The sequence below is a fragment of the Calonectris borealis genome, chromosome 3, assembly GCF_964195595.1.
Source record: "Calonectris borealis chromosome 3, bCalBor7.hap1.2, whole genome shotgun sequence".
NCBI lineage: Eukaryota > Metazoa > Chordata > Aves > Procellariiformes > Procellariidae > Calonectris > Calonectris borealis.
The window spans coordinates 100608673-100635596 of record NC_134314.1 but is presented as its reverse complement, the minus strand read 5'-3'; positions in this window follow the sequence as shown (position 1 = coordinate 100635596).

Sequence of the window (26924 nt, the reverse complement as noted above, 5' to 3'; positions counted from 1 at the left end):
GGTGCATGGCTTATATGTCCAGGCATAAAATTCAGAAAGGTAAGTGAACAACTCTTCCCTGAAACATAGAACTTGATCAGACTGAATGCAATAAATCAGTGCTTCTTCTTCAAGTAATGACACAGAATAACTCAATATAAAATATTGAGTAAAACAAAAGAAAAGAAAAGGCAGTGAGTTCTCTTCTCAAATGTCTGCTAATTTGTTAAATATATTAAGGAGCTAGACTTACAACCCTTCTCCTGTATAAATTATAACATGGATACTGTGACTTCCCAAAGATTCCAATACTGCCATATTTTGTTAATGAAATTTCTCCATCTCCTTGATCAAAATGGCCAGTCTTCAGCATCTGGTCAAATACTTAACATATTTTGTATAGCATAGCCAGAAAATACATTTTTAATTACAGATCCATGAAGCCCTTGTGGTTAAGAAGGAAAAAGAATCAAAAGTTTCATCTGAAGTCAAGCTGGCTGACTGATGAAGTGAAGTCAGATAGGAAATGAACAAACATACATATTATATTGTATACTTTTATATACTATACAAAACTGAGATCAGTTTTGGAAGACTGTTGCCCCTCACTTGCAAGACTGAGCAAATCTGGCAATGGCATGGACATATGCTGACTTTTGTTTTCCAATGTAAAGTCTAGGCATTTTTCCTACAAACCAAAGTGTCTATTTTATGAGGTCTGTGTTATGCTTTCAAAAACATTTTCATATCATACATCTGCTATATAGCCTTAATCCAAGTGTGCTATACTCCTCATAGGAAAGCAGACTGAAATTCTTATTTCAAGACATTTTCAACTAAAAAGGACTGTCCTCTTTCACTTTTTTTCCCAGTAAAATGTTAAATTTTTAAAGGAAAGTTTAGTTTTTCTTAATTTAATTACCTGAACAGATAATGGCCCTTCTCTCCAAAAACATATTTTCTGCTTTTCTCTGAAAAAGAGAGCTTTTATGAAAAATTCAAAAACTATGGAACTTTTATGATAAATGAAAAAGAAAAAAATCTTTGACCTTTCTTTCCAAGTTTCTCATTAAAATGCTCACTATTTTATGACCTGCTTCAATGTGGTAATTTCTGTTTAATTTAGCTTTGAGCCAGTTACTTTCTGAACCAACAGAGAAACTCCGTGTGTAGATTTCCTGGACACAAGAAACATCACTTCATTCATGAGATTGTAGGGTTTGCTTCTCATGGCTGCTGAAAATTTTGAGAAAGGACTTTATTTTTGCTTACAGTTTACTCAGTATTTTCCTGCCAATTTTTCATTATAAAATGTAAGTTTTGGTAACTCTGAAATGTAGGAAAGAGCCTTGAAACGTTGTCCTCTGAGGGATGAAATGATTATGGTGTCTTATTTCTAGATGTAAATATGATTCATTCTGTGCTGAAGTTTCTAAATTTTATTTCAGCCGTATGACAGCCAGTTGATAGTGGTGTAAGGGGCTCACTAAAGAGCAAAGCTGGCAAAGTTTCTTTTCGGCTGATAGCTCAGCTGAGTAGGAATTAGCAGTAACAGCAGCAGCAGCTGTCAGGAGGCAATAGCACAGAAGGCGGCAGCATGGCAGGGAATGAACAGAAGGGAACAGATACTGAGAATTGGTCTATCTTGTCACCCACAGAAGTGACAATGTAGCAGCCATGGGTAATATAAGCTTAAGCGTTAGAGTACCTTTCCTTTAACTCAAGGGGAATAAACCTACGCAAAAGATTTGGGTCAAATTCATGTACAGGGTTGCAGGCACCCTGGGCCATTCTACACAGCATGGAGGTGCCTCCCAGAGCCCTCTCCTGTGGGGAGAGGATCCCTGCTACAGGCAGTCCCAAGGGCATCCTCTCCACACAGGCTGGACCAGGCTCAGCCTGGCCTGAAGGCTCACCCAGAAGTGAGATCCTGTTTTTCAAGCTCATCTTTTCTTTTCCCATCAGGTCGAGCAAGCTGCTGGCCTGCTTGGTGATCCTGGGCAGCTTTTTTCCTTCTCTGCCTCTATTGTCCATAGGGAAGGTGTAAAAAGATTTGAGATATTCTATTGAAATTATAGTACGTATAAAGTAGATGTGATGCTGCTCTAAGCAGCTTTACAGGGTTTCTGCATTCCCTGAATTTTTTCAGAGAAGACAACGCTTCTGCTGTGAGTCAGAAACATATACACAGCTCATAAACTTTTCATTTCAGTTCTATAAAGACAGGAGTAGTCCACGGGCTGATCATGTATATAAAATTACTCCAGGACTAGCTCTAAATTTGTGAAGTGCTTTTGGATTCTTTTGAATGAAAAGCATTACAACTTGTAAATGCAGAACAGTGATATGTAGGTTGTTGTGTGTACTGGTAGGCCAGGGAGATGTCATATGAAAGCAGCTAATAGCAGAGGGTTGTACCTGGAAACCTTTCTGCTACAGGTTTTACTCATTTCCAGCTTTTCCCAGACCTCAGCCTTTCTTTCGGTGCAGTGTGTGGGCGAATCAGTTGGTCTTTGATCCAAAGTTCTTCATAGCTGAGGAAAACATTTCTGCTGACTTGAGTGAGGCTGGATGGAAGGTGTATGGCTGTGTTTAAGATGGCAGTGTAACTAATATATAAATTATGAGGTTTTCTGTAATGAAAAAAAAATTCTACTTAAAATACCACAAGTCTAAAATTGCTTCTGCTAGTGTTTATGTAAGATATTTCATATAATACATGTACATCTGTTTACATTATAATGTCCTCAGTTACATTTAGAGTTGAGCAAATCAAAAAGGAATTATCCGTTAATGTTTTAAAGAAAAATATTCTCAACTAATTCATCATGCTCCACCAAAGACAGGTGGATAATAAGGAAAAACATTTATAGAGTTAGTTTTATATTTTATAGTAATGAAAATGTTATGCTGAAAGAAAGTGCCATCTTACCATTTGTGTTATAAAACGCTGAAAACCTAATTTCTTTTTGATGATTATCTGCTACATTGATTTCTCTGAACTGGAAAATAGATTCAGATAAAGCCCCAGTTCTCAAAAGGTGGAAGAAAAGCTGAAGTCAGAGTTTAGGTTTCATTTGCATTACAAGTTTGTGAGTAAGTCAGAAAATGGACTGTGTAATGGGTCATTGTATTGGGAATCTAGTCTTCATTAGCTGCTGTCAGTGTCATGGAAATGATCATGTAAAACTTGAACAATTTAATTTCCACTGCACGTGTTTGAAATATTTATAAAGTAATGGTATGGTAACCAGGCTGTTCTTGATAGTTCTTCTACCTGTTGTAGTGCCATACTTTGTCCTGCATTTTGGATGTGATCTTTCCCTTTTCTTTACTTGGTGATGAGAATGACTCTTTTGGTGACATTATTACAGAATTCGCTGCGACTTCCTGATCAGGTTCAGGTTCTCCAATAGGACACTGCTGCTGGACAGGGGGAGGGAAGGGACCCCTTCCTTTGTATTCAGCTGGATAGCAGAAGAAATTTTCCAGAGACCTCTTTACAATCCCAAACAAACAATGGCAGAAATTCCCCTTATTACTTGATCTCTGTGAATAGTGACGTTACTATAATGACTATGTGACGTTACTATGTAGACTAGATGACTACAAGGCTAAATAAAATGGGTTTTCTTCTATGACCTGATGACTTTTTCCCATTATATACTCACAGATATTACAGTAATTAGTATCTGCTGACAATTGTGTACAACACAATTTTATATAACACTTTTCTAAACTTTTTTCACAGAGCGTAAAACAAATTAATCGTACAAATTTGCTGTATGTCACTTAACTTCAAGGTTGCATCTGTTTATATACATATGCCTATTTTGTTAGAGAGTTTTATATAAAAGCTTTTAATGTCCACACAGACTTCTAGAATATCTAATTACATTCTCAAAAAAAGGGAGGAAGGGGACGTATTGAAAAGAAAATATTTGAAGTAGTGGAGGCTTATTCTTCAGGCACTAGCGGTCTCCAAGTATTTTTGGCAATTTTTTCTCTTTGAAGGTCCAGTGCTAACGCACAAAAGCTCAGAAGCTCAGGCATGTAACTTCTCCTCTCACAGTGGTATATCGTAACGATCTGCAGCATTATTGATCCAGGGACCCTCTGACTATGGGCTGCTGGGAAACATGCTCACCTAAGATCAACTCTTCACGTGTTTGATTTTCCCTGACAGTTTTCCCTAAATCTTCAGTAGAACATGAGAGCTAATTTCAAACTAATCTTAGTTTATTTTTAGTGATTGGAGTTTGTGGGGTTTGGGTTTTGTTGTTGTTGTTGTTGTTTTTGAACAAAGACTGCTAAATTATTTCTTTTGTGAAAAACCCATACAGCTGTAGAGAAGAGTAAGCCATGTTTGGGATTTTGCAGCCTTGATGCATCTTTTTTATGCACGAGGCAAAAGAATAGCATCAGGCAGAGAAACTTGTCCCTCGAAAGGCTCCATGATTTGAAATCTGATGCTTCCTGCAGGGAGCTTTGTCATCTCCCTGCCCGCCCACCCGTTTCCCTCTTCTGCTCACACATGGAGTCATTACCACATCCAACAATGTTTGGCTTAGTGGTCAGGTAGTGTTGGCACACAGTTTCGTGTGGGCCTCATTGTGCGAAGGAACCTACCGTCTGATTTTTGCTGCTAAGAGAGCTCTGCTTTTTCTCCTCCCACCGGTGTTATCAAGGGTGGCTCAGTCCAAGTTAGGACTTTGATTGGGCCACGCAATCACAGCTACAAGACCTGCTTTCCTTCAGATAAAAATGGGAGAGAAAAGGGCTGGAACTGGTCCTCACATAATCATTCACTAGGAGACTCGGAAGACTAAGTGACAAATGTGGCTCCCATGTAATGACTTGCAGGACAAACCTCCACAGAGGCCCATTTGAAGATGGCATCACTTAGAGCAACCCTATTATTGTTGCAATCTGTGTCCATGGCTGAGATCCAAGCTGAGAGTCAGCAAAAGTAGATGAAAGCAACCAGCACTGTTTCTTCTACGCCTCTTGCACTAATGAACTCTACTATCTGTATGAAACTGTTTCTCACCTACAGCTTGCGAATGCAGTAGTAATTTGCTCCTTTTACCTCTTGCATATTCTTTAGTAGCCTGTTCCCAGGCCAATTCAAAATCACCACAGCATAAAAAGATTGTTCTCAACAGCACTTTTATGCTGTTGATTTGAAATACTTTGAAAACCATTAGATTGTTCCAGGCTTACCGGGACATTTCCATAAAAATAAGCTTCATGCCAAAGAATCTGAGATTCATATATTACAGGATATGGTCTCCTCACACCCTCCGCCTACTCATTTGGAAGTGTCTCATGGTTTTCCTGCATCATTTGACACATCTGTAGTCATTTAATTGTTCTAGCCTTTCAGACTATATTGTGAAACAATTGCTTACAGGACTCATTAAAAGAAAATATAACAAAAAATTCCCATGCGTTGTACCTCCTCCACAGTAACATAAGCCTTGGAAACTTGCAGGGTATCCAAAAATTATTGTTTTTTTTTTACACAGGACATTTTGACCTGTGTTACAGTAGGCAGCCAGTATGCAGCATGAGTATTTGGACAATATTTCTATATGTCTAAACAAGTCATGAGTGGAATGGGAGTATGTTATACATTGCATGGGATTTTTTTAATTGTTATTTGTTTATTCCAGTTTTGGCCCTGACTCAGAAAGATACTTAACCACTTTTTTTATGTCAACCCTCAACTAAGAAAGCCTTTTCTTAAGTCCTGTTGAAATAAGTGGAAACTAAACATATGCTCAGAGGTAAGCATTAGCTTGAAGCGTTTTGCTGACTGGGATATTCTCTCACACTAGTCTTTGGAAGTTGACCTGGCAAGAGATGTTATTGGAGTGCATCTGTTTATCTCAATTAGTATTGTGTCATACAGAACAAAACACATTGCCAAATGCTTGAAATTCCACTGTTCCCTATTTCGTTCCTTAGCGGAGAGGAGAACTCCCTGCATCGCCAGCTGAGATACCAAACATCTGGCAGATCTCTAAATTCCCATCTAACTCAAGGTCACGAAACAAGACACTTGATATTGATGCTGAACTAGGCTTCTGCAATGTAATGGATGTATCTAGTTGCAAATGTTTAGAGTTGGTTGCAAACAAAGGTGTTTAACAGTTTCTGTTTTTAAGTGAAACATAGTAGGTTCCACAAGTGATCATTTTCAAGGTAACGTCATTTCATCAGAAAATCACTGACTTTCGCTGGATCCAACCCTTGCCTAATGAGTGGGAAACATGATAACCCATAGCAGTTTTGTTGGGACACCCCATTGCCAAAGATGTTTAGCAAGTCTGCAGTACGTGGGGAGAAACAAGGAAAATTATCATTTAGCAAACACGGGAATAAGGTTTGTGATCAATGTGAGCACTTGCAGGTAAGCAGAAACAGTACAGTGGCTTTGCAAATCCCTCCCCAAAGGTTAGTGGTGTTTAATAACACAGGTGCCTCTCTTTGCACCTACTGTTACACTCTGTGCCTTACAAACTGTACCTCAGTATTTCACTATTTTCATTGCAAGGCCTAATTCGGAGTTCAGACTGCACAGGGGAATAGTGTGTACAGCACAGACTTTATCGTACTTCCCGTCTCAGCTGGCTTTCCGGCAGAAAGGTGATGTAAGCGCTCTGAGGAGCAGTTCGGTTATATTCAGAAAACAGATTTTTCTATAGGTTTTCGCTCATATCAGTTTGTTTTTATTGGTGTATTAGAATAGAGAGAGCATTGAACAGGCTGTGTGTAACTTCAAACAGATCATGAACTTTTGTCAATTATAATAGATTGTATGTGTGTACAGGCATATGTGTGTGTATACATATATGCTAACTTACAGCCAACATAGAAATGTGTGTGCGTGTTTGTAATCTAACAGAAAAGTTTAAGAAGAATATAAAAGCTAGTGGAGGGCTACATATGTCTTCATTAATAATTGCTTTTTAGATTAAGCACTGGTTTCATGTTCTCTTCCAGTAGTAATTGAATTGAATTGAGTGTATCTAAAACACCAAGGGTTAGCAAAATCCAGTGGACTAGACTGGGCATCTTTTGCAAAGAGAATCCCAGATGGAACTGCGTTACAGCAAGTCATTTTCCTGGCGTCTGACACACGATGTGTTTCTATGTAGCAAATTTAACAGAGGATATGCAGCTTGCATCGTGTATTTTTTCCTCTTAGCCAGTTTTTCCAGCTAATGGAAAGAGAATGTCATTGGCTTCATCTTTATTCCACCCTCATTCCATCAGGCCCAAACTCTGAGTTGGATAACTCCCAATAGGATCAGGACACATATGGTCAAAACATATCACTTAAGTAATGCTTCTGAATCAGCACATGCATTTGCAAAATACATTTTTACTCTTAAATTTCTTTGTAAGATCAATTCATTGCTCAGCATACATTTCTCTATGAATAAATATATATGTATATGTTTGCATATATATACACTAATATGTGCATATATATATAAGTAAACCGATTTTTTCTGTCTACTAGACCTCCAGAAGGTGGTGCTTCCAGCTCTGTGTATGTGAGCTACAAAGAGACATTTACTTTTGTATATACAGTGACAGGAAGTGGGATGTACTAGCTCACATCTGTTGGCCATTAAACAGCGAAATAATAACAACAACAATAACAAAATATTATTTTAGTCAGGCCAGCAAGAACAGACATCAGACATAGAAAGCTGAAGGTGAGTCAAAAGAGGGCCCACATCCAGCTGATTTCTTCAAAGGCAAAATACTATGTACTTTTTCCTGGTTTTCAGTTCTGCAAATACCGTCTTCTTGGATCATCGTAACATGCCATCAGAATGAGTGGGTTTGAGGATTTCCTGTAGAAAACTATAGCAGCATTCACTCCGGCAGCAGTGTTCTGAGAGGAACAAGCACAGGCCTCAGAAATTTTTGGATTCAGAAAAGCAACACTTTTCTTACACTTCTTCCCACTCACCTTCTACACTTCAGTCTGCTGATTTTTTTCCCAGGAAACTGCTGAACGATTGTAAAATGGATTAATTAGAAATGTGTGCCATTTTTAATAGATACTACCTGAGCGATTATCAAGGGTTGTGGGGGTTTTTTTAATAGCTCTTGTGTGGCGTATTGCATCACTAGAGAGAACAAGAGGACTGACTTTCACTAAAATCTGATCAAGTCAATGAGAGTAAAAGAGGTTTCAGAATATCATGCCTCAGGACATTGCTTTGAGTGATAAAACAATCTATTATTAAATTTAAAGAGGGAGATTGCTCTTTTGCTGATATGCATGATAGTTGTTACCAGATAGCAGCTGCCATTGCAGAAGACTCTGGCAAACTGAAGGAACATCATGATTAATTGGAGAACTGGTATTCACAGAAAATGGCTGGCTGCCAATGGACTGCAAAAGTAAATAGCATCAATTAAGTCAGCATAGGTAATTTTGTCCTGAGCTAGTAATTACACTCTATGCACAATGACCTCTTTATTAAAATAATAGAACACTCTAGAAAGTATAAGTGTACAACTGTTGAGTGTTATTCAAGCTATTTCTTGATGATTTAATAGAAGAAAAGATATGCACTGACTTTTACCCACTTTGGTCACTTTGGCAGATAACTATTTCTACTTGAGTTCTCTATTTTCACTGTTTCTGCTTCATCGATCTGTGCGTAAATAAAAAAGGCAAGCACTTGGTGGAGCATTTTATAAACATTGATGTGCAAATATTTGGTACAAGTTTGGATCTTAGTTTTAGGCTGCTTGTTTGTTTCATTTTTCAAAGTCGCAGTGTGTGTCTCAAGTCTGAAGTCGGGGATCATGTGGTGGTGATTCAATGGTCATGTGGTGTTGGTCATGCCTCACCGAGAGGACAGCACTGAGCTTGGCCTCTCAAGTCAAGTGTTCCTGTCCCTGTGCTCAGAGGGACAGGACAAAGGCTGTCCAGGACAAACTGTTCCAGGCTTTGAGGACCTGTTGATGCAAGCAGACCGGCAGGAAGGAGTCTTTACCAACCTTTGCTATTTCAGTAGATATCGCAGGGCTCGGTGACTCAAAGGCCCCTGTGCGGTGGATTGCGCTCACTCCCATTTGGCAGGGAATGGTGGGGGAAATGGATATATGTAGCCTTAACTGCTGAGCTCAAATATAATGTGGTGTTGGCTGTTCCCTGAGGAATAGGAAAATGACCCCAATGACAATATCACTGTCTTCTCCAGGTGAGAAGGGAGTGGTCTCTGCCTGTTTACATACTGTCAGGTCGTAACCGCGCAGACATGTACATTCAGTGTTTTAACTGTCTCACGGAGAAAGTCAACAAATTATCTGAATCCTGGCCAGACTTCAAAAGTTCAGAGGTTTGGTTCAGAAAGAGCTGCAGTCACTGATCCAAAGTTTATAAAAGCTCTCCAGATTTTCTGAGACTGTAAAACTGGTCTTGGAGCGGCATTTTTCCTGTAGCTTTCAGCACTTCTGTTTCCCATCCTAGCTGGACAGTGGAATTGAAAAAACACTTCTTCAGAAATTCCAAGAGCTTAAGAACATTTGGTCCCAGTCTGGTTCTAAAAATGAGTAAAGATCTGGGAGGCTGTCTGGTGGGGTCATATCTAACCTACCTAGTCTGTCCCGTTTTGTCTGCAGCTCCTTTCAGATTGAGCAGTGGTTTTTTAGCTGGAGTGCTGTGCGACCCTCAGCATGCACCCCAACAAACCAGCTTGTCCTCTTTTCCCAGCTGCTTAGAGGTTCCTATTGATATTAAAGCTCTTGATTCAGAAGCAGATTCTGTTTAGTCTTTGGTAGCTAGCTGTACTCCGGTGAAAAAAGAGCCCAACAGTTTGACAGCTGCAATATTGCAACGTCAACGGGGAGTCTAAAATTTCAGAATAGTAGAAAGCATGCTCCTAATGCCTTGGTGTTTCAGATAGAAAAATGTTGTTTATAATATCACATGACCAAGGCATGGGCTAGTCAAGTCATGGGAAGAAAATAAATTTCAGCTCCTGCTGTTAACTCTTTCACAATGGTGCTTTGGGATTATGCTGTAAGGACTAGCTATTCATCCTTTTTCCTCCTGCCTGGAAAATGCTTGGGTTTTCTTCCCAGAGAATAGTTACAAAAGTGCTGGACCACTGCAACAAATGGGTCAGTCACCAGCATGCTTCGTGCATGCCAGCAATGACCCCCGTACGGGCAGCAGCCTAGGCCCTATTGCTTCAGCTGAAAGAGAATTTGTCAGGTTTGAAAATTTCATTTCTATTTTGTCAGGCTAAATAAATACATATTTAGCCATTCTATTTAGCCCATAAATCTAGGGCTTTTAAAATTTTTTTTAGTTCATTGGGAAAACGAAACTTTTCTTGAAGTCCTGGCTGGTGAGGGTTAGTATTAGTATACTATTAGTTTCTACTGTCAGTATAAGAGAACTAGCTAACATATCCTCATAAGAAATGTCAGGTATGCAGAGGTAGGCAGGCTTTTGCAGAGACCCCTAAAGCCACGGATTCCAGTTCTGCCCTTCAAACTTAAAAACAATTGAATTGGAGAGGTATTTGCATTAAGAACAGCGAGAGAGAATTGTTAAGCCGATTACAAAGAGAGGAGAAATTTTAACATTCAGTTCGGGATCTGGGCTTGGATATTAAGCAGTTCGGAGGATTTTGGATCCGAGACTCTGGTATGAGTTCATGCCTGTTACTGTGTGCAGTCAGAAACTTCTTGCAAGTATATAGCTCATGTCTTCACTGAGGAACAGACGCTACACGGGGCTTCCTGGATCCTTCTGCAGGAACAGGCTGCAGCTGCGTGCAGCCTCCGACTCCCCCAGGGACACCACGTTGTATATTCCATATGAAGGAGCTCTGAGAGATATTTATTCTCACCAAGACAGAAATCTTCCTGTGCTTTCCCAAGGGGTTGAGTGCTGCCTAAATATTACAGACCTTGGAAAAATCCCTTAAAACCTTATCTGCAACTTTGAACCACTTGGCACCTTTCTTTTCATCCCAGGAAGAATTTTCTAATAAGTTTTCGTAACTGTATTTGGAGTCCAAGATAGTCAGGTTTATACCACTGTAATGGTACCTCCGTAGAGTCTACCAGAATTTTCCTTTATCCATCTTTAAATAACTACAGTAGTACCCTACAAGAAATCTAAGCATAATTTATATTTGTGTAGTACTGAGAACTCTCTAAGTTGAAGGGAGTGTACGAATGCAGTGTTCACTTAATAGGGTACATTTCCTTGTGATGGACACAAAGTCGGGTTAGGCAATGAACTGTGAATGGCAGTTGCTGCTTACTCATGTCAGAAAAACAGCATTTGGCTTAGCAGAGGTACATTTTGTGGAGTGAAACTGGATTTCACATCATGTTAAATATATACGATATTTTAAGCTTTATTTTGTATTAATAGAGAAAGTTAAAAAATAGTAGCTAGTTAATAAAAATAATGCAAAATTTTATCCCCTCATCACAAGATATTTTTACCAATTAAATGTTATTTGGACAAAATATTTCTACAAATTAAATGTTATTTGGACTCTGAAAGCAGGAGACATTGGGATTAACATTGTGTTTGGACTTATAATGGCCACTTACAGAGATGAATTTGATCCTTAGTGAATATAATTTTGCCTCTCTCCCTTTTATTCCGTGCTGCATTTTATTTCAGTTTCAACCTTCTTGTATGCTTGGTTAAAAAAGTTAGCGTAATAGTGAGGCTGAGAGATTCAGCAAGACTACCCACTAAAAATATTATGCATATACACTACATATGCAAGTCTACATTAAAAGAACATTATTAAGGTTTTTGAGGCAAGTAATTTGAAGCAAGTAATTATGAAAGTGGAGTTTGAGACTGCATGTACAATTTCAGTTTGGGTCACGCATTTGCATTTTAATCATATAGTTTGTTTTTAAGCCACAAGTCCCCTGCATTTTTCAGCACACAAGGTATGTCTTCTCTTAGGATGCACCAGAGCTGTGAAGTCAAGAAAGCTAGTGCCTTTGGATGTGGATTCAAAGATTATATTGTCATCTGCATCAAGTGAGGCAGAGAACTACTGGAAGAGAAAGGATGGTCTCTGCCCTTCTCTCTCCCAGAATTCCTATGAGATGACACTAAGCAAGTCACTAAAACCAGACTTTATAAAACATGACTGAGAATTTTGTGTTTCTTATTTCTGGAACCCGTGTTTAGAGGTGCAGCAGACGGCTATGGGACCTGTACTTTGGGCATATAAGTATCGTAAAAACCTAAGTCCCAGGTGTCACAACTAAAAAAATGAAATTGCTGCCATTATTTCAGCTGCAAAATGGAAACTATGCTGTGAAGATAATTAATACATATGAAACACTCAGATACTATTGTATTGAATATGACACAAAAAGTCTTGAGGAAATTAATAAAGCTATCTTGAGAACAGCTTTTGAATAAAGAGTAGCATGTAAAGGCCATGATCACACACTGAAGAATAAGTCAAAACAACCAGCTGAATATTGCTTTTTTGTGAGCACTTTTCATTTCTATTCACAAAATGAGACAAGGACCCACTCAAAAAACCCCCCTGAATGTGTAATCATCGTATTATATATTCACAGGGGGACCAAAGTACGGTCAAGTATATTGTCATTTCTGACTTTCTGAGTGTTTGACTTGGCAACTTTAACACTTTTTATGTGTCAGAAATGTACTGGGAGAAAAGTGCTATAAATTCGTGGTCAGGTCTTCTTTTTTTGGTATTATTCTTACTTCTCAATGTCATGAAATAATTCAGCACAGCCCAATTTCACCTCACCTTTAAAAGAAATACAGCATTTTAGATGTGGTTTTGTACTTAGTGAAGAATGTAAATTTGACATAGAACATTAGTTCTTTTCAGGGAAAGTTTGGTGCTAGCAGCTTTCAGAAATAACTATTTTTTCTCATCAGAAGCTGAATAAAAATGAGCTACATTTGGAAATACAGCTGACCTCCTCCTGTGAAGATACCAGCACTGTTTCTTCAACTTTTAAAACAATGTTGGGCAGCTGGTCAGGAGGGAATGGGAGAGATCAAGGGAAAAGCTCCTCTCAGTGAAGCGGAGGGTGAGAAACAGACCACCGCTATGGGAAGTGCTGTTTTCCTCATACCAGCAATGCTTCTTGCTCCGCGTTGAAAGATAATGTTTATTTCTTGATTCTTTACCGTTGTCACATGCTGCTGCCAAGGGAGCAAGAAGGAGGAAATAAGGCCAAGAAAAAAAAAAGAGAGACCTGTCCATGGGAAGGGGGTAACAACTTTAACAGAGCTCGCAGCAGAAGCCCACACGCGTCCCTGTGCACTGATTGCCCTGCAACAACCAGCCACAGCCACGCACAATATCCTGCTGGGCCTCCAGCCAGAGCTCGGTCTCCCTCAGAAAGGACAGAGGTCTTCAGATTGCCACTCAGTTATCCAAATTACCTGCTTTTCCTCATAAACCAACAGCGTTGTTCTCTTCTCCAGGATCTTACGCTGAGTTGCCAAGTAAGGGAGTGTCTGCTGAGGTTAAATAAAGGGAATATTGTTACAGAAGTATTTAGGCTGTGCTCAAAATGCCGAAGGTGGCAGGGGCTGCGGATTTTATTTATCGTCTTGCAATTTTTTTCTCCTCAGGAAGTTGTTTTCACACAAGAAACTTGCAGGATCAGGCCATTGTTCACACAGACCTACGTGCTGCAGCCCTACAGCCTACTGCACAGCCATTCATTTTTTTGGTGAAAAGTGGTGGTAGCAAGCAGTTACCTCGGCACAGCTTTACTCAGCCGAGGTGAGGGGTAGTACTGTTTCAGGTATGCTGCACACTAGGTGAGCAGGGGGCTCCCCAGCTTTCCCAAAGGAAAGCCAAACTTCCGAAGCTGTTGGCCATGTTTGCTTCAGACCAAAGTGCTGGAGTTATCAGGGTCTGGGAGGAACAAGAAGAGGGTGAGAGAGACTAGAAAGTAATTTTTCTTGTTCACCAATGGACGTTCGATGAACTTTGTTGATTTTTTGTGACTTTCTCTGTTCCTTTTCTTCTCCGTATATTTAACATCCTAGTTTGGGAATGAGGAATAATAGACCTAGCGTGTTTTCCACCGCTTTGAGGGAGATGCTAACAGGAGTGTACCAGAAAGATGGAGAAATGTGTGTGTCTGCATTTCTTCCAGTTGTTGTATCTCAGACTGTGTACTGTCACGCAAGTGACAAATATATATGTACTGGGAGTAACTGCATGAAACTGCTCCACATTGTTTCATAAGCTTTTTTTAGTTTGAAAAAGACCCCTTCAGACTTTGAAGAAATGCTCCTCTGTTGTAAGTTTAGGATGATACAGTTTATTTTAGAGAAATTGAAGCAAGGAGGAGGAATATTTGTTTTGTTCACTCTTTTCTGTGGTCTCTAAATAAAAGAAATGAAGTGGCAGAGAAGAGATGCAGTGTTGGTGTCTTTGTTGAACTCTCTGGCTGAGGGGGTTCCTGAAAGGTTGTTTGATCATCTCTGTTCGACTGTTCAAAGTAAGAAAATGTCAAAAATTACTGTTGCCAAATTCTTCTCTACTAGAAAGCTAAACTAGGGAAATAAAACCTGCTCATAGTCAGCATAGGTTTGATCCAGTAAGAAACTAAGTCTCATAGATAATGGATGCTAATGTCTGTGTGTAAAGTCCAAATACCATACAAAACCAGATTACAGTTGACAACAGGCTGATCGTGGTGACAGCAAGCAGGTTAATGTTTCAGCGTCTTCGTACTTATTTGCTGTGATTTTGTCACCCTGGTAACACTTAGACCGTGTTTCTGTGTAGCCATTTTTATTACGTACTCCATCCGTTCATCAGCTCCATTTCCTTGTTCTGGCTGCTTCAGGCACCAGGTTTATTTTTGGTGGTTGTTTAAGCTGATGAAGCATATAGCCTTGGATCAACAGAGTGTTTCAGATTTGTCTCTCGATATTGCCTGTTTTTCTTGACTAGGAAAGCTTGGGGTAAACACTACACATACTAGTAGTGAAATGCAGTACACATTCTTCAACAACTCACACAGTCTATTTTGTTATAGAAGAAATAAATACATTGGGCAGACAACAAAATTGCTTACAGCAATGAGTGGGAGTTTACAAACTAACTAAAGAGCTTTGATTCCTGTGTCCTCTAGTTGCACTAAATACCAAAAGATAATATCACAGCATAGCATAAATGGAAACACTGAAGGCAACTCATTTGTTTGTTTATTACTGTTTTGTTTAAATTTATGGATACACGTGTTCCACTCTGGATGCTTATAGAGTTGCATAAATATGGTTTTGCCCGGGTAGGTTTATTTTTTATTTTTTTGGAGCCACAAATTATAATGTTTATCGTGCTGATGAAGCAATGGTTGGGGGACAAATATGACATTAAAAATAGACTTGGATTTCCCAATGATCTGAAGTGCTGGCTTGCAAGCCCATGCAGCAATGTTGATTTGTGGGTAGTTAATTTTCTTGGCCATTGTTTTTCTACTGTGTGATGCTGTGAGGTTATTTCTAGGCAAAATGTAATATACAGTTATACATAGTAAGAGAATTGTATAGTAGAAAATGTTCTTGGCACACACACCACTCAGAATGAGTACATAACGTGCGCTTGAATGGACTAGCTGTTTTTTGTTTGTTTTTCCATTGGCAAGCCAAGAAATAAAACACAATCCATTTTGAACTTAATTTTTCCATTTTTTTTTTTTTTTTAAGATTAAGAGACAAAATCTTATTTTCCTTTGGACCCAGTTCCAAGACTCTGAACCAAAAGCTTACTTAAGTGATATTTCCATCACTCTACAGATGTTACTTATTCACTTTTCAACCCAGTTCAAAAATCTTAAAAGATCCAGATATTTGAGAAAACAAAAAATGATTTCCTTACAGCAGTATTGAGTTCAGGTTTTGATCCTGATATAAATATAGAGGTGAAATTCACGCGGGGACAGAGGCCAGCAGAAAGCCATGCACAAACACTATGTTTTGCAATGTTTGCATGGGGGAACAGCTCAATATCTACTTCATCATTCAGGTTTGCATTACCTGGAGCTGAGACAGTATGTGGTTAGACAGAGCAGAGAGCATAAGCTCGGGTTGGACTTGGGTTGGACTCAATGCCTGAGGGCTGGATTCAAGGCTAATTGAAATAGAAAGGAGGTTTTCCTTTTATGTCATTGGTCTTTGGACCAGCCTCAGATTATCTGGCCCTAACTCATTTGCTCAAGAGGGTCAGAGACTGTGGATGCTGTTCCAATACATGAACTGGAGCTGCTGATTCAGAAGAGCTACCGCTTACTCCCAGGTTGTTTTTCTTCAGATTATTTGAACTTTTAGAGGGTGAAACTGATTTCATGCACAACAAGTAAAAGACAGAATTAAAGCATTCCTGGTACAACAAAACTTAATTTGCAGGGCTTGTTAAACATTCTTGAGCTAAAGAGAAGTTGTGGCACAGTGTCCTGTACTATGAGATCATTTCCCATCATTCTAGGAATATATTCTGTTATTATTCTGCCTCGAAATGGAAATTCTGGGAGATGGATACAAGCAGGATTTGGTCTATGATTTCTAGGTACAAAAAAGTCACTTCTTGGAAGATGTGACTAAGGATTTTTTCTATAAAAAAGGAGGGAATAGTTAAAGAAAGTGACGAGCAATTTGCATGTTTAACACCATATATTTGCTTCCCGTTTTATCCTCACTTACATACGTAAAAGAATGGACATTCTCTTTTACCTTGGAATTTTGCATTTATTCTTCCATCTAGATGATTTTTTTTAAAATTCAATTTGCGTAACTGGTCTTCCTCTTTCCGTCAGGCATGGAGTGTCTTCGCTACAGATGGGGATGGAGTCAGACTAGGGTCAGAACTCTCTATCTTTTGGATTCATGCCCTAGACTGGAAAAAAATGGTTAATCAGTTGCAGAAAACAGATTGGTTTTACTCTTGTGACACAACAGAGATATCTGTCTGCCGTTGCTCAGGCTGTCAGATGTTCCTAGAAATGGCAGTAAGGCAAACTGGTAAAAAAGGGGATTGAAAGAAAAGAAAAGGCAAGATGAATAAGGTCAGCAACCCAGAGTGGACACCTGAAGAAAAAAAGTCACTGCGTTCACATGTATTCTTTGTAGAAAGCAAGATGTGGAAAATCATCAGTTTTCTAACCAGACTGTGCTAGTAATTTTGTAATTCCAGGGTTCTTTTCCTGCTCCCTCCCGTCCCCAGCAGTGCTTCAAAATTAGCTGTAATTTTCATGGTTCAGTTATTAGAGTATGAAATGCATAAGGTTTGGCGGGTAGCAACAATGAACCCTAAAATTAAGCATTTAGTACTGAAATGTCTATATTATCCTGGATAAATATGCCTATATTTTTGTTGGATGGGTTCAAGAGAGCTAAACAGGCTGGGAAAACCTGAAGTCTCCTAAAACTAACTAGGTGAGGGGAACGGAAAGCAGTTATTTGACTCAAGTGGTGGTTGGGGAGTGGGGAGAGCAATAAGGGGAAAACTGAGCAAGACACTTGAGAGATGCTGTAATAGAGTTGGAATATGGGGTTAGTATCAGAAGGTTAAGAGACAGAACTGCTTATTCTCTCTCTCTTTATACTCTCTGTTCCTTACCTTTGTGCTGCATTATTTTGCATTCGTATTTTCTGGACATACTTCACTTTTCTTTTTTCCCTTTTTTCCTTTTCTCACCATCTATCACACTTGACCCACTGTATGCGTTCTATTTCTACACATCTTACAGCAGCTTTTGGACCCACATAAAACCTGGATATTGCTCTATACGTTACAGCAGAGGACTTCGACTTGTGCTGAAGGCCATAACTGTTCAGAGGAGCACTTGTTTTAAATTTCAGGTGCGCACTTAGGTCCCACATGGAGCCCTAAGGTATTTACTGGCAGACAAGAATATGAATAAGGGTTTTGTTACGATAGGTGAAATAGTGAGTGGCTGCCTACAAAAATGCCTCCAGCAGTCTTTGTTCTGGACACCCCTTTGGGCTGAGCGCTGGGCTGGTGGTTCTGTCTCTATTATTGTGGTATTCTGACCAAGAACAATTGTATGAGATAATGTCATATGCAAGATATGCAGTAACTTGTATTTCTGTTTGCCACAAACATTGTTTTCTAGTCTTTTTCTATTTCAAACTTGCACTCCCCTTAGTGAGAAGTTCAGCTTCCCTCCAGAGTGCTCACAGATATTTCCACTTGAAAGGGACTTCCCTTCATCCATACTTTGTTCTTCACCTGGTATCTCTTTCCTTCTTTCTTTTGTCTTCTTCAGGGGCTAACCTGAAATAGAAAGAACTCCTGCTCTGTACTGTGCTTGCTGTTTTCCTTCCCATACTCATTACCGCTGATCTCTTCTGGCTATATTCACTTGTTCTGGCTATGGAGTGGTGTTCTATCCATGCAGCTGTTATCATTCACTGGGGCTGTATCCTTTGTGGGTGTACTTTGTTTTCCAGAATATCAGGCGGGGTCCTGTCCCCTTCCCTTTTACATAACCGAAATGCTGCATCTTGCTGACCCAGGCAACTTGGTTACACAGAGGCTGCAGCAGGAAAGTTCCACACGCTATTTACAAATGACCCACCAAAGCTGGTGGGGATATGGAGAATTGTAGTAGAAATGTTAAAATTAGTATCTTAGGAGAGCAAGTGGATAAGTCCGGTTGCAGAAACACCAGAATGAGTAAACAGTTGGAGAAGGGTTATAAGAATGGCATGTGCTGATGGCAGCTGGCTCAGCAGGTCATCAGGATCCTAGCACATGTGTGCAGCTTTTCAAGTCACCCAGATTGGAAGACAAAGTAGAGTGAGTAAGTCCTGATGACTCACAGAGGTGGAACAGGATGGAGAGATTAATCACTGTCATCCAAAACCAGCACAGGGTTGCCAGCTGAGGAAGCAGAGAAGACATGAGGAGGAGCTGATAGCTGACAGGTCCTGTGTGTCACTGCAGAGAAGCCTGGACAGGAGACCTGGATATGAGCATCTGGGTGCTTGCATGCTGGGCAGACCACTCGTGTGCAACGAGCCTTAGCACTTGTGAGTGGGGGTGGGGGTATGAGGGTGTGACCGAAATCAGCTTTGTTTTAAAATAAAATCCCCCGTCCCCTACAAGTTCTTGCATTATTTGCTGCATTTGCAGCACTGCAGCATTATTTCCTGCAACTTCGCCATCTCAAGGATGGCAGGGAGTCAAACTTCCTCTGGGACAGCTCGGACCCTAACCCAGAAGTGGGAGGAGGAAAAAGAAGGATGATATCAGGTAGTCCTCTAGCATGCACATAGGGCAGAGACGGTGCCAGTCTCCACATCAAAAGCGTGGGCACCGAACACTTTATTCATCACACCACCTGCTTCATCTTTTGCAATGAAACTGGGGCTTGGACCTGAGCCCTGACATCCAGGATGCTGATGTTACCCCCTCTGTGCTGTCAGACTGCTTTCCTATTCTTGGAAGAGGTAGGAAAATGCTCTTTCTCAATGAATACTACCAACTCCAGCTAGGGGACACTGCCACGCTTTTATCATTTTCTGGATAAAGCAGGAAGAAGAGACTAGTACTCTGTGTAGAGAGAGAAACATGCCTCTCATTGACAGATGTGTCTTTAATGCTGGAACATACAGTACTTGGCACAAGTTGCACCCCATTTAGTGAGTCTGGGCTTCCTTAGGTGAACTGATTTGCAAGGGGTTACTCAGTGGTCTGCAGTCTTAGCAAATTACATTCCTTCATAAAGTCTTGCAGCAAAATTTCCCCATTTTTGTTTGAGGTAATAGCCATATAATCTCCTCCTCTTAAGTGTCAGATTCCAGATGATTTGCCATGTTTTCTAGCTAGACGAAACATCCAATGGTATCTAAGTGATTTAGAAGCAGAAGAGTGTTCGCAAACATGCTCCTGATAGGATCTGAAGTGAGGAGCTGGGGGCCTACAGGTCCTAGCTTTTAGATACTGGGCACCAAGGTAGCAAGGTTGCCTCTTTGCTAAAGGAGTTAAAGGCTGCAGATAGATACATGGGTGCTTCCAAAACCATCAGCATACTGTGCAAGGAACCCTTAGTATGACCACAGCAACTTGTAGTCAGCCCATAAAAAACACTGAGCTCTTCAATTTTAAGTCAAGGCTATAGGGAATTGTTCATGTCTGCTCTGAAACCACAGACTGGAGCCCCCTTTTGAGGCAGATGCTCTGACATGGGAAGACAGGCGATTTAGCTGGAGCTGCAGTTCCGAAGTGGAGTATTAGTTTAGCTGTAGGTGGTTTGTAGGAATACTTGTATTTTATGTCCAAGGCCATTGCAATCCTAAATTGCACTTTTTACTCCAAGAACATGTGTAATTGGCATTTCACAAATCTGTAAACGTACCCTAAACGGATCTCTTACAAAATGCCTGGTAAAAATTAACTCACTTTCCTGGCATTTTTAGAGGTTAGTTAAAGTTTAAGTCCCATTAAGAGACATTAGAGTGAGACACAAATGTCATGACATGTCCAAGGCCACTTCGTTGTTGGAACGGAATAACTAGTAACAACAGGGAAAGAGATGGTCTGGCTGTCTTCTGTATTCATCTCATGCTTCCTTCACTTCCACTGTCCCATAGCACATTGTATGTGAGTTCAAACCTGCAAACACTTTTACCCAATTAGCAGCCCCTCAGTCAATGGTCTCATTCAGCTGCCTCAATTAATGTTGGCTTTTACCAGGTCCCTTTGCCATTTGGATTCAATAGAATATTTATGTAAGTGAGAGCTGGTGATGGGGGACTAGCAGGACTTGGGGGCTGATGTTCTATTTTATGCCTTTGTAATGGAATTTTTTTAAGCATTTGCTTCTCAGAAAGATCCTCTCTCACTTTTCTTTTAAGCTGGTATTCTCAGTTAATAATTCTGCTTCATTTAAAGTTAATGCCAAATTAGTGCTCTTTCGTAGGGTGTTTGCTTTGTAAATGGAGAGCTGGTAAATCAGTGTGCTAATTTTTGTTGTCACCCCAGTGTTTAATTTTGGTTTTGTCAGATGATTATCTGTTATGTACACAACAGTGTAGCTTCATACTTGTCATTTGTCTCTCTCAGTTACAAGATCTTTGTTGCCCTCCTGTCTCAAGGCTTCTTGCTTACAGACATCTGACTGCAGCAAGCTTACAATTATTATTTTATAAGAGTAAGAGATATGAAGTTGCAAAAGGGGAAGAACATTTTAAATATAACTGTGCATTAAGTATGGTTACTGAGTCATTGTTTCGGTTTTATGCAGTACGTATTTCTGGCTAGTGTAAAATGCACTAAGAACCAAATTTAAAAACCATCTGCACCTCCTGTTTCCGTCTAAGATGTTATTTATGTTTTTGGCTTTGTACCCTGAGCTAAATACAGAATGTGTAAAGACTGTTAATTAACCCTTTGAGACATGAGTTTCCCATCAATGTGTGGAACAGGAACATGTTTTTAATTAGGTAGTAAAACTCCCAGGATTTATACTCGCTCAAAATTTGCTCCATAATGAAACCAAAGGGAATACATGTTAAATGAATTAAGAGAAAAAGGGGAAAAAAAAAAGAAAAAAAAAGAGACTGTGTTTAAGTAAAGCTAAATTTGTGTCACACTCCCACCAAAGCCAGGAAACTCAAATTTTAAGGCCAGTGGTATGTTATTAATCCAAGATATTTTAATGAAAATGATCAGTGTTAGATACAATTTTTCTCACTTGAAGAGGCAGCCTCTTAGTCTTTATCTTTTCTCTAACATTTTTGGTAAGATTTGTTCATGCCCTTAGGAATTCCCCAGGATGCCCAGTATTCTCCTGATACAGTGGATCAGACAGTCAATTAAAGAAGGAGCTCTCTGTAAAGCTGAGCTCGGTTCAAGTCCAGCAAAATGTTTGAGCACTTGTCTAACATAAAGCAAGTGAATAGTCCTGTTGAAACCGATGGAATTAGTTGCATAACTAAAGTTAGCCACACACTTAAATATGTTAGTGAATTGTGGCCCAAAGAAACACTCTGGCTGTTTAATGATAAAATGGGGCATTGGTCTTGTGATGTGCCATAGCCTGCCATAACCCAAAACCAACAGAATACTTCGGTGGGGAGGTAATCTTACCTGTAGTATTATTTCAATCCTTAGTTAAACTTTATAGAGAGATTTTAATATTGATACATGTAATAAAACATGCTATAAATAAAAAGTTACCAAAGCACAGGGCTTGTGTTCTTATTCTGCTGTATTTGCTACCCAGACATTTCAATTTTAAATCAGAAATTCCAGAAATGCCTAATTCAGGCAAAGGTCTTAAGGGTCTGGAAAATATCATGTTTTAAATAAAAGCTTGTTTAAGTTACACAAGCACAAGGGAGGGAAAGCAGTTCAAACTGGGAAGCCTGTTTGTTTTTCCTTGTGCATGTTTAGCTTAAAATTAAACACACTATATTTCTCTTTTTTCTTTCTTTTTTTATTTTAAAGGATTTTGACGAAACCCTTCACACTGCTATATCATATCTTCAAGTGCCAGGTTTCAGTCTAAGTGAATTTTGTGGACAAGTGATAAAACACTAAAAATAGTAGTTCAAAGTAAATGTCTCCAAACCAGCTGAAAAGACCTTCAGCTGGGTAACTGTTGGTCCAGAGAAGCTCTGTAGACTTTCTGTTTGGTACAGTGCCATGCATAATTTTTACTCTTCCCTGGAGAAAACTTCCTCCTCCCTTCCCATGTCCTTTGTAATGATCCTGGTCAGCAGCAGGGCCTGATCCTGCTGGTGTCATAGGAAAACAGAGCCACTGCTTAGAGAGGGTTTGCAGTCCAGAGCCTGTAAAAATTAAAAGAACAAATCCTGAAATTCAACAAATTGGCTGACCATTATCTTGTTTCTAGTGCAGTTATTTGCACCTATGCTAACTGGGTATAAATTGATTACATTCATATTTTGTTTAACCCTGTGTTTCACCCAAGAGCTGGTGTAAATGGGCCCTCAAGTTGAAAAGCTTTGGATAACCAGGTTCATAGGGTAGGCAAGGAATACCTTTGGAGGATTATCGCTCCATGAGATTTAAGGTACAGTTTCAAATACACTTATTTAAATGGGCATGAGGTAGCATGGCTTTCAAAAGTAGCACCCCATCCTCTGCCTTCTGCCACAAAGTTTGCCGCAAAGCCACCCAAACAGCCACACCGACATGATGGACGCAGCGGTGGGGCTAAGGAGCTGGGGACAGGGACAGGGGCAGGCTGCGGTCACCGCTCAGCTGAGGAGCGGGCGTAAACTAGCTGTAGGTGAAACACCAGCTTTAGAGGGTAAAACTGCCGTAGCACTGGTTGACCACAGAAGTGCAATCGGACAAATTAAAATCTTAAAACTCAACTTGAACAAATTGCAATTTAGACTATGTGCAGTAAGCCCATTTCTAATGCTTTCATATTAAAAATTACTATTGTTTATACTTTCATATTAAATAAGATCCCCACATGTTTGGCAGCAAAGTGTACGTATAGCTCTGTACATGCCCACTTGAGACCTTCAGATCCCTCAGTATGTTATTTTTCTGTGCATCACCTGAGATATTCAAGTGCACAGAACTGGCACTGCACTCTAGCACTGAAAGACCTGCACCTCCGCACTGGGGTTATGAATAAATAAATGAGCATCAGGTTGGAAATTGGGGTAATACCTCTCTTATATGAAGGTAATTGCCTATTGTGATGGCTTCATCACCTCAGTGCTTCCTTCTGCTCTGCTTTCTGGCTCCCCACCTTCTACTGTACTTTGGGGTGCTCTGATGAGAGAGCAGGTCTGGTGACTCACTTCTGTTGTTTTCCCTTTTGGCTGCTCTTTGGCCTGATGCTCAGGCTTGCAGTCCCATTAGCCTCATCTGGTTTTTCTCTGGTCCCTTGACGAACTGATTCAGTTTGCTAACACAGAAGAAAAGTATTTGGTGGTTAGGTTTTTTTTTTTCCTGAGTTAGTGTTCTTTTTATTTAATGTCCTGGGTCCTTTCTCAGAGGACTTGATGAATATACAGTCATTAGGACTCCTAAGCAACATGCTAATAGGGGTAAGAATTTTAACACGTCTTAATATACTTTTAAATAAGTATTTCTTTGATGGTTGGTACTTCAATATCTTCTGTGTTGCAGATATTTCTATTCTGGGTTTAAATATCAAAACTTTTTAGTAATGTGATCCTTTAGGAGGAACACCTGAATTTGAGTCCTATAAGTAATTAAGCATTTAAAACACCTGAGCTGCAGCCTCCTCCTCCTCCTATGTCTTTTACCTTGCATAGTCATTTACACTTGCTCGAAGTGTGTGCAAAGTGGGTGCAAAATGCTACCTCATCAACCGGTAATGTTTTACAAATGTGTAAATGACTATACAAGCTGCAAAGCTGTGTAAAAATCAGGCTTCTTATCTTGGTTGATTGGGAAGAAGCCATGACACTTTTTAGAAGATGTCTTGCAGGCTGCTCTTCTTTCTTCATGTTTGAGCGGTTCTTTTCTTGCTGTAGCACTTAAAGTAAGGCAGCAGTGATGCTAAAGGTCAACGGAGAAAATGGAGAGAAGGTAAGATGTACCCTGGAGGCTTGTATGCTGTTCTATGTTTACCTAAAATAACCAGGAATTGCTGAAAAAGCTACAGTACGGCAAAGGGGATTATAAATCCAGATCCTTCACATTGTATCTACCTGTTAATGCTTGTTTATGTGTTAAAAGTCTAAAGTCTCTTGCTAGTTAGTGGTATAATGGGAAAAGGAGCACGGTATAGCTCTTTGCTAGAACATGCTGATTGTTCTCCCTTCTCTTTTTTATCTCTGACACTGGAAAATCAGAGGTGGCTGCACAACTGAAATCTGACCGTTTGTGGCTTTCAGATCCTTGCAATGAATAAGCAAAGCAAATAATGGTGGGGTTTTTGGGTCTGTTTGTTTGCTTTTTGTTAAGAAAGCTGATATCAACACTACAAGTGCATGATCTCATTTTTGCTGTCTTTTTGGGGCACAATTGGGCCAAAACATTTTGCTTAGTTTTAGAGTGTAAGTGGACTCTAAGAGTATACTACTATGGTTGGTTGGGCTCTGTGGGCAATATAGTGTCCTAACTTTATCCCCTGCTTCTCCTATCTTACCATATTACCTCTGTTCTTATACACTTCATGTGTATCATGTTCACAGACCTATACTACTAATGTAAACTGTTTCCTGGTACTAATTATTTCTTGTTTTCAAATTGATAGGATCAAAGCATTCTAATATAATTCAAATATTATTTGTGGAAATACAAGGAGAGAGTAATTCTATACTCTTATCACAGTAAAAAATTGCCTATAGAAATTACGTAGAAACATCTTGTGTAAAAGGGTCATCTTTGAACAATGTTGGTTAATAAACTATGTATCTTGGTAGAGAACAAGCCTCTTGGATAATTCAGACTTAAGAGGATGGTTAAACACTGGAGCAGTTTCTCAGAAATGCAGTGAAATCCCTGTCCTTGGCGGCTAGGTAATTAAAACTTTACTGGTACTTACCAGTCTGATGTAACTCTTAAGCTGGCTCTGCTTTGACTGAGGGCTTGAAGCAGACAAACAGAAATCTGTCCCAGTCTCAGTTATTTTGTGTTTCTATGTTTTCAGAGATACGGTCTACATCCGCAGCCTGCACTCTTAAGTCACAGACTAATCTTTTGGCTCAGAGGAGTACAGTCTATAAGCTTTGATACTCGGGCAGTGACGATTTTTCAGTGATGTGTTAAATGACCTCAAGAGGTGACCAGGTACTGACATTTCTGTGCTGCAATATGTAGCTGGTATATTTTGGTGGTGCTGCCACACAAGAGGCGGAGAACTAAACGCAATGAGCGTGGAGACCTGTATGTAATTCTGAAGTTAGACTATTTCATGCATGTGAGCGGTTGACTGACCGCTTCTCAGCCAGCCTAATTCTGTGAAAATCCGCACCCCACCTGCCGCTCTCATTGCTCGCTAGGTCTGTATCCATCTACAGAAGAGATCTTCTAGCTCTGAAAATTCTTTATCCCGAACAGTGTTATTCTGTGAAGGGTATATAATTATATAGTATTTCATTAACTCCCTGAAAGGAAAAAATCACTTGTATCAGATATGTTTGAAAAATATTTCTTCTGGAGAAAGCAAAGCTGAATCATTGCATTTCCTAGAGCATCTGAATCAGTAGGCTGTTTGAAACATTATTTGCAGAGTAAATGAATTATTATAAAGATATCTCAGACAACATGTAATTCTCTACTGTTTTCGTGTCTTTTATCTCTGTGTCTGTTCTGCAACAGAAAAATAACTCAAAATAGGTCACTCATCATGTGAAATTAGAATTCCAGTGCAGTGCTCACGGGCATTTGAGCTACTTGATATGCAGAGGTGTCTAAGAACCAAGCGTGGGCTACACTTCCTATAGATCTCCGAGATAAACTACATGCTCTGTAGAGTTTATTCATTTATTACAGTGGTGTGTGGAAAGGCTACGTCTATACCAGGAAACTCAACAGTTTCTGCTCGTAGCCTTGAGCACTCTTCTGCAGGTGCCCCATACTGTTTTCATTGTTAGCATGTTTCCTGGCATGACTTTGATCCATGCCAACTGGCAGTCTCCTAGGAAGTCCTTGGGCAAGCTCCAAGGAACAGCATAGGCCAGGGGCAACACCCAACAGACAGTGGGACAGGGGCACATGTTTAGGGTAGGGGGAGAGTTTAGCTATATTGAAAGCGAACTGTGTCCTGCCACTCGCCCCTGTGGCCTTCGGTGCTCTTGAGGCTCCTTCGGTAGAATAGACAAAACACTTTGGATTTTGCTCTGTGTAATCACTTTATACTTGAAAACTGTCCAGCATGAACTAAATTTTCCTCTTGGTTGTCCTCATCTCCTTTGAGGCCAG